General features: G+C 40.9%; 1 protein-coding gene and 1 long non-coding RNA gene across 2 annotated transcripts in view; one reads left to right on the forward strand and one right to left on the reverse strand.

Moving 5' to 3' along the window:
- Positions 1-1,675: 1,675 nt before the first annotated feature.
- LOC103512129 (putative uncharacterized protein DDB_G0282133) overlaps positions 1,676-8,559 on the forward strand; it is a 16,788-nt gene continuing 9,904 nt past the window's right edge. The window contains exon 1 of the mRNA XM_008476883.3: positions 1,676-1,772. The gene's annotated coding sequence lies outside the window, so the exon portion shown is untranslated. The remainder of the gene's footprint in view (positions 1,773-8,559) is intronic.
- LOC113468623 lies at positions 5,469-6,237 on the reverse strand. Its single transcript, XR_003392305.1, has 2 exons — positions 6,120-6,237; positions 5,469-5,558 (listed from the first exon to the last, which is right to left on the reverse strand). It is a non-coding gene; the product is annotated as an uncharacterized LOC113468623 (long non-coding RNA).

Raw genomic sequence — 8,559 nt, forward strand, 5'->3', positions numbered from 1 at the left:
TTTAAAAGGTCGAAAATTCAATTTTTAATTGCCGTTCTAATGAAAAAGTTCAAAAGAGTTGTGACGTCAGATTTCACGTCAAACTGCGCAGAAACGCTTGCGCACAAACAAACGAAGCGGGAGTCATGAATTATGATGTCATTGCCTACGGGAGCTTATGCCGTGACGTCAAACTTTACGATTTACCGGTATTTTTTAAATCGATTTATCTCGGGATCTAGAAGTCGTAGGAGAAAAAGAAAAATTTTGTTGGTCCTCATTTTTCCTGCTCTATGACTTGGAAAAATCACCCAAGTAAGCGCAACTGATCTATTGAAATTGAGTGCAAAGGAGGCACTCAGTAATGCTGTGATATCCACACAAGTTGCGAAAAGGCTCTGCTTTATCAGTTACTAGCCGAAATCCGTCGCTTGCTCCGGATTTCTGCAAGTAAATCCTTAAAGCATGGCCGTTCATGTCACTCATCAATTTAGTGGTCTTGCTCGGCGTAGCTTAACAAAAACGAACTGGAAATAGCCTATAACCTTCACGGGAGTGCAAGCAATAAGTTGACAAAGTTTCATAGCAATCGGATGAGCGGTTTGGCCAGGCATAAAGTTCGAACAAACAAACAAACAAACAAACACACACATTATATTTTTATAGATTATTTTTAGATTATTTTTTTATTTATATAAAAAAGAGGAAAAAAGAGCAAAAATAAGTTCATAATAATACCTATTGAGGGGCAGGATGTAAAAAGTCAGAAATCGACCTCTGCCCTTTTTGCGTACCTAATACTTTTTTTTCGACGCGAAATTTTGTTCTCTACACTACACGACAGCTAATAGCTCACATAATAGAGGTCCAGGTTTCAATGCCTGACAGGGTCAATATTTTTTCAACAAAAACGCTCTGTCCCTAACGGTTTCATAAAAAAATACATAGAAACTTACAGCAACCTCCGTGGCCGAGTGGGTATCACACTAGGCTTGCACGCAGGAGGTCCGGGTTCGATTCCCGGCGGGGCCAAGGTTTTTTTCGGCCCTGTGGTTGGAGTTCGGGGTGCACTCAGCCTCGTGAGGACAATTGAGTAGCTACTTTAATCGAGTAGCGACCAGTGGCGGCATTACAAGTCGAAGAGACGAGCGATAATAAATATGATGATTGAGTAATACCGTGATATCCACAAAGTTGTGAGAAAGCTCTCTGCTTTAACACAAAGATACCATGATTTAATTTGATAGAATAGATTATAGCATTATACCCTGTTTTTCTTATAGTAGTGCGATAGTCCTCAACTAAAATTTACGCGGCACACAAGGGATCGGGAAGAGACCGCCTTAACATAATAATAAATAATACCCTTACTGCCAGAATGAGACTGAAAAGTCCGTTACTCCCGCAGTCTAAATAAGGTCTTATGTTTTTGGATCGGGCTAATTTTACAAAGATACAAATAATAAGTCTTCATTTATGCCAGCCTAGTTAGCTTGGACGGTAGCGCGTCCGCCTTTTAAGCGCTAGGTCGCGGCTTCAATTCCCGCGTGGGCCAGATTTATCCTGAACGGATAATGTTCGTATCCTGTCTTCCTCCTTTCTTCAATTTCGGGATGATGAGATCTGCATTGTTATATGTATTTCCCTCTATTACTTCGTTCCATTATCACCTATACTTTTCTTTCTTCCAGATACCCAATCTCAACCTATTGTGGTGTTACCCAAATTCAATATCAGCCCAAATCAAAGCGATTCTGCCAAACAACTGACAGGAACCAATCAAAATACCAGTGGTAAGTACACTTCCCAACAATCTTGCCCATTAGAGTGATTTAACCTAAAGAGAACACATTTTCTCTCAGCAAAACATGATTATGGCCGAGGTAGGGCGTTATTTATATTTGCATTTGCATCAGATGCAAATAAATATGGTTCTGATGCAAGTAAATATTTGCATCAGAACCAAATGTCAGACTCAAAAAAGATTGGTGCTGATTTAACGATTAAAGTAAAAGCAAAGAAAAAGGAGGAAGACAAGAAGATAATGAAAAATGAGGAGGAGGAGGAGGAGGAGGAGAAAAAGTTGTAGCAGAAGGAGGATAAAAAGAAAAAAAAAGTAAAAGAAAGAAAATGGGAAGAAGAATCAGCATTTGTCAAAGGTTTTCGTGTATTTTAAGTTCTACCCACGGTTGCCAAACCCAAATTTTCTCAACCAGTGTTGTCAGGTTGAACTAGGTCTGGTACTGAGTTTAGACCTATTATACCACTGAGGTTGTTGGTAAAAAATCTGGTGTGAACATCACACGACTTTCTATTACATTTGCGGAACACGTATTTGAAAAAAGTCCCGAGCCTGAGCCGCCTACGGCGGCCGATTTTTGTTCGAAAATTTCCTATCTTAAAATACTCCCCTTGTAATGAGGAATCATTAAAAAGTGTCCAAAAATTGAACTTTTTTTTTTTTGAAAATATTAGAACAAATAGATTAGAAGAGACCTCAAATAGAACTAAGAAGTTTATAGTGGAAAACCATCATGGTGAGAAGAAGAAGAAAAAGAAAAACTGTTCAGTGTTACGAAATCTGTAGTGCATCATCGAATCTTCCTATACAACCTTTTTTACCCACCGTGTATGGACGAATAGAATAGAATTGTCAGAAGACAGTCATGTTGCTGTGTTCTCAATGCGCTCTCTAATTTTCCCTCAACTTCCAGGTACGACGAACAAGTCAGCTCGTAAGTCATCGAATATTCCTATACAACCTTTTTTACCCACCGTGTATGGACGAATAGAATAGAATTGTCAGAAGACAGTCATGTTCCTGTGTTCTAAATGCGCTCTCTAATTTTCCCTCAACTTCCAGGTACGACGAACAAGTCAGCTCGTAAGGTAGTCACATTTGGCTACAACAATGTAGATCAGAGCATACCAGATGCATTCTCCTATGTCCTGGAAGAAATTCATCGACTGGAGAGTGAGCTGGGACTACTGCCACAGAAATGGAAAATGCTGTGGGATAAATTAGAACTGCCTACCACAGACTCTCTCACGGTAAGAATTCGTTCCTTCATAAATCAAATCTAATCGTGAATTCTTCGTGGTAAAGCAGAGAGCTTCTTCACAACTTTAGTGGGTATCACAGCATTACTAATTGCCTCCTTTACTATTAGCAACGTCAATCTTTTTACACTGCTAATGCCGCCACTGGTCACTACTTGATTAAAGTAGCTACTCAATTGTCCTCACGAGGCTGAGTGATCCCCGAACTTCAAGCACAGAGCCGAAAAAAAACTTCGACCCCGCCGGGAATCGAACCCGGGACCTCCGGAGTGCAAGCCTAGTGTGATACCCACTCGGCCAGTACGCCGGGATGATTCGGTGCGGGTTCTCCTTAACAACCGGCAGGAATTTAGCTAGAATAACCTCATATAGGTTTTCCTTGAAGCGGGCAACGTCTTTGGCGCTAAACGTGGCCAGGCATTGTTCACTTAGCGTGTAGTACCTGCGGTGATGTAATCTTAATAATATCGAAACCAATCAAAGCTCTGTAACAAGTCAGAATAGTCAGAGCCCCTGTCACATTAGACTTCCACCAATTGAATTGCCTACTTTTGAGGGAGAATCAGATAGGTGGTTACCATACAAGGACATATTTACATCGTTAGTCCATAATAATGAGTCTTTGACTGATGTCCGGGGATTATGTTACATTAGAATTGGGGATAATGTTACTTTATAATTTGGATTAATATTACGTTATAATTTAGATTAATATTACGTTAGAATTCGGAATACCATTTAGGTGATTTAAGGCTTGTCTATACGGTGATGTCGGAATAATGTTACGGTAGAATTTGGAATAGCATTTGGACTTGCCTACACCCAACTTTAATTATTTGAATGGAGCAGTTGCAAATGGGTAAAAAATATTAATAAATGGTCGATTCGTACGTAAAAAGTAGTGAAAAATCAAAATCTGAGGTCAAAACTCCGAAAAAATAACTGTAAAAGGTCGAAAATTCAATTTTCATTTTTCATTTAGGGGGTCCTTTCGTCACTTGAAAGTACTATCCACGGTTGCCAAATCTTCTCAACCTCCAGTGTTGTCAAGTTGAACTAGGTCTTGCGCTGTGTTTAGGGGGTCCTTTCGTCGGCTGATTTTCACTTGCCGTTTCAGCACGACCGTGGTCGAAATCCCGGCCAGTGTGCTCGTTGGCGTTTCGAATCTCGGCGAGGTTTTTGTCGTACTCTGTTTTGGGCAGAACGTGTTGAATGCTGCGATGAACTTCGTCCAGCTCTCTCATGATTCTCTGAAACTCTTCAGAACCCTGGAATCAGAAAAAGATCGGGCTCCCCATGAGCTCACGTGACGTAACGTGATAGCACTGTGTTTCTACTTTAATACGCGTTTATCTAATTTCAGCCAGGATGCCAGGAATCTACTTGGGCACACATTGGCATCTAGGGTTATCCATATTACGAATAACTCGGTTATAAATCCACAAGAAAAATAGCTGTATGTAGATTGTAGAGGTGTGTTTCTACTTTAATGCGCGTTTATCTAATTTCAGCCAGGAATCTACCTGGGCACACATTGGCATCTAGGGTTATCCATATTACGAATAACTCGGTTATAAATCCACAAGAAAAATAGCTGTATGTAGATTGTAGAATGCGCTCAGGGCAGCCACAACATAATAAATTGAAAGAAATAACAATAAAGAAGAAGAAGAAGAAGAAAAAAATATGTAACTGAAGAAAGAATAGGGGAAAATGGAGAAGGAAAAGATCCCTTTATCTAACCTCTTTAAGAAAAAATCCCCTTTCTTAATTATCACCTGAATAGACTGTGCTCCCTCTTCGTAGGGGATAATGTTACATTAGAATTGGGGATAATGTTACTTTATAATTTGGATTAATATTACGTTAGAATTGGGAATAGTATTTAGGTTATTTCAGGCTTGTCTATACGGTGATGTCGGAATAATGTTACGGTAGAATTTGGAATAGCATTTGGGCTTGCCTACACCCAACTTTATTGAATGGAGCAGTTGCAAATGGGTAAAAATTATTAATAAATGGTCGATTCGTACGTAAAAAGTAGTGAAAAATCCAAATCTGAGGTCAAAGCTGGGTCTGAAATACCGAGTTGGGATTTCCCAGGGGCTTGACGAGGGAAAATTCACCGGGCCGAGTAAATTTCCCTCCTGAGTACGGAATTGTCCCGGGACGGGGGGAAATGACGTTGTGTGGACATTTGACGTGTTCTATAGCAACTGTGAAGGAAATGAAGAGGGTCGGTGGGATTTCCCAGGGGCTTGACGAGGGAAAATTCACCGGCCCGAGTAAATTTCCCTCCTGAGTACGGAATTGTCCCGGGACGGGGGGAAATGACGTTGTGTGGACATTTGACGTGTTCTATAGCAACTGTGAAGGAAATGAAGAGGGTCGGTGGGATTTTACCAGGGGTTTGACGAGGGAAAATTCACCGGGCCGAGTAAATTTCCCTCCCGCGTACGGAATTGTCCCGGGACGGGGGGAAATGACGTTGTGTGGACATTTGACGTGTTCTATAGCAACTGTGAGGGTGTGTTTATGAACAGGGCTGAGATGAGCTCGGACGACGTGAGATAGCTGTCCCGGCGGCAATTTTTAAAATTCATTTTATAGGGGAAATGATGTTGTGTGGACATATGGCAACTGTGGAGGAGCAAATAAAGTGGGATTATTGATTTAGGGAATTGTAGAAGTTGCATAGAAAGAGGGCCACAGGGCCTATATGAATTGAGGCCCTTTTGAGACCAAAATCCTATGAAAAATGTTCCCTGAACCTGAGGCTATTTTCGATCATCAGGCTTTTGTCGGCCCCACTCAGATTGAGGTTAATGCAGGAAGGCGGGTAGCTTGTCACCAAATCCCTATCAACTATCAACACAAAACTTCATGAAACCTTTGTGTCTTGGTTCTAGATGAGATTTTCGCCGTTGTTGCACTCTGTTGCAAAAAAACGCGTGGGACGTTCTTGCACTCGGTTGCTAAACAAACTATTCTCGACAGAGCTGGTTGTTGCGCAACATAGCACGATGTTGCACAGTGTTGTGCAACAACATTCTGACAGTAAAGAAACAAAAAATATATACCGGCTGTATGCGTAACATCTTGACACATGCCCCGTTCATCCTTACAAGCCCCACGCACGTCACACGTTGACAACGCCTTGCGCCTTTCGTTTCCATGGATACCAGGTTCGCGTCCTTGGCAGTTTAACCTAACTCTATAATAACACTGGTCACTGCTCATTTGTGCCAGTTCCTTTGGTAGCAATATTCCACGGACATGACTTCTGCACAAGTACCCATAAAAAAATTAGGCTCCACGTAAATTTCCGCTAACCTTCTCAGTCATCAGGTTCTCAACATTACTGAGGGCATACTCCAAACCTCTCACTTCATCATAGGACACAACACTATACAAGTACGCTTTATTGACATCAGGTAGCGCGTTGTAGATCTTGTTCCTCAAAATGGAAAGCATTAGTGGCTCCTCTGCCGGCGAAAGCACGTACACCGCGTTCGTGCAAACTCGGAAATACTCGATCAAAGTCGGGAGTCTTCGCGGGGCGATGGAAAGTTTCTTGTCGCCCCAGCAAATTTCGAGGACTTCGTTCGGAGGCCGTTCGCTGACCTTGGGCTTGAAAGGCCGTGGCAGGCGGAAGGCGGGAAAGGAGAGGCCTTCGGCCGCCGACAAGAGGAGAAAGAAGGTCGCAGGGAATAGGATTGATTTCATTTGAAGGATTGCGCGGGAAACGGAGAGATGGATTTCATTTGGGAGCGTTAAAATGGAATATTGATGTTACTCGTAGGAAAAATAGAACTGATTACGTTAAAATTAAGAACTTTAAAATTGAATTAATTTTAAGAATAATATAAAGGGGAATGTGAAAATAGAATTCATGGTAGGAAAAAGGAATGGGAAATGTAAAATGAAATTCGCTTGAAGGCACAGAAAACTTTAAAATGGAATTACAACAGGAAGAAAATTTCGATTTTTCGAGATTGATGATTGGGTTTAAAATTTTCGACTGGTTCTTTCAATTTTCGCATCCTAGCTCCTAAATATCACGTGTGGCTAAAGATAAAGTCGTGAGAAGCGCTAGTTCTTTTTCTACACAATTGAAATTAAGGAGCGCGGTAGCGCTCCGCCCCGCCAAGTCAAGAAAGTTTGACCGCGCTACTAGAGATATTATACGATTGGGTTTAAAATTTTCGACTGGTTCTTTCAATTTTCGCATCCTAGCTCCTAAATATCACGTGTGGCTAAAGATAAAGTCGTGAGAAGCGCTAGTTCTTTTTCTACACAGTTGTTGACGGCTCAAAGGGGAACCGTCAGATCCCCAAGGTAAAAGGGACAGGGGCAGGGAGTAAGAAGTGATTGGTTATTGGTACCACCACTCTCAATAATAAGGGGTTGGGAGTGGTAATGGGAATCTTCTTTCTCCCTGCACTGGGCTTTCTAGAATCACTACTTGAGCAGACTTTGTGTGAAACACTACTTGTCGGGACTTTGTATAAAGAACAACTACTAGAGCAGACTTTGTGTGAATCACTACTTGTCGGGAAATTGTATAAATAACAACTGCTTTACGAGACTTTGTGTGAATTTGAGATCTCCGGGAAATAACTACATAATAATATAGAGATCGCGGGTGAATAACTTCTACTTGTTACTTTATGTAAACTACTTCCATTGATATTTTGTGTAATAATATTTTGTCCAAGAGACATCGGGTTTAGACTCTTTAGAGTCCGGGTTAATTAATAAGTACTTACTTATTCGGGATTCAAAGGAAGAACATTTATTTCAAGTTATTAATATTTGTCTCAGTAGTCCGCCACTTGGGCGTAAAACTTGTGTTTTGTAATTATATTAATACAGTCCACTTATTGGGTATTTCTTTTGTAGTGTGTTTGGTGTTAAATAAAAGAATATTCATTATTATCAAATCCAGCGCCTTATTTATTTCATCACCCCCCACCGCCTACACATGTCTTGTTTAAAATTCCTTTTATTAAAAAACAAATGAAGCCGAATTTAAATTTGTTTTTATGTTGAAACTGCGGTTTGTTTTACACTGAGAAAAAAACCAGGTGCCGAAAGGCCCAATCTCGAGTGAACCTGGTTCCGAGAACTTAATATGAACTCCTATATCGGAAGCTGGGGACATTATAATATAAGCAATTCCAACAACCTAAATCAGGGGAATTAACCCAATAATAGAGTTCTTTCCACCCTACTAGTAGCACCGTAATCACTAAAATTACTTTCTATTTAATTATTTATTTTTAAGAGTTTGACAGAGGGAAGACTGTAACTGCTATGGTCTTATCGTCCACCGAAATCGAAGAGAGAAATGAAGAAGGAAGCAGGATAGGAGAAAAGCCAGGCCGTTCCCGAGAACGAACATTATCCAATCCAGGATAAAATCCGCCTCGGGCGGGAATCAGACCCGCGGCCCTAGCGCTTACAAGGCAGATGCACTACCAACTAAGTTAACTGACCCTGGCTTTTCTCAGTTCAAAT

Source organism: Diaphorina citri, unplaced genomic scaffold, assembly GCF_000475195.1.
Source record: "Diaphorina citri unplaced genomic scaffold, Diaci psyllid genome assembly version 1.1 scaffold795, whole genome shotgun sequence".
NCBI lineage: Eukaryota > Metazoa > Arthropoda > Insecta > Hemiptera > Psyllidae > Diaphorina > Diaphorina citri.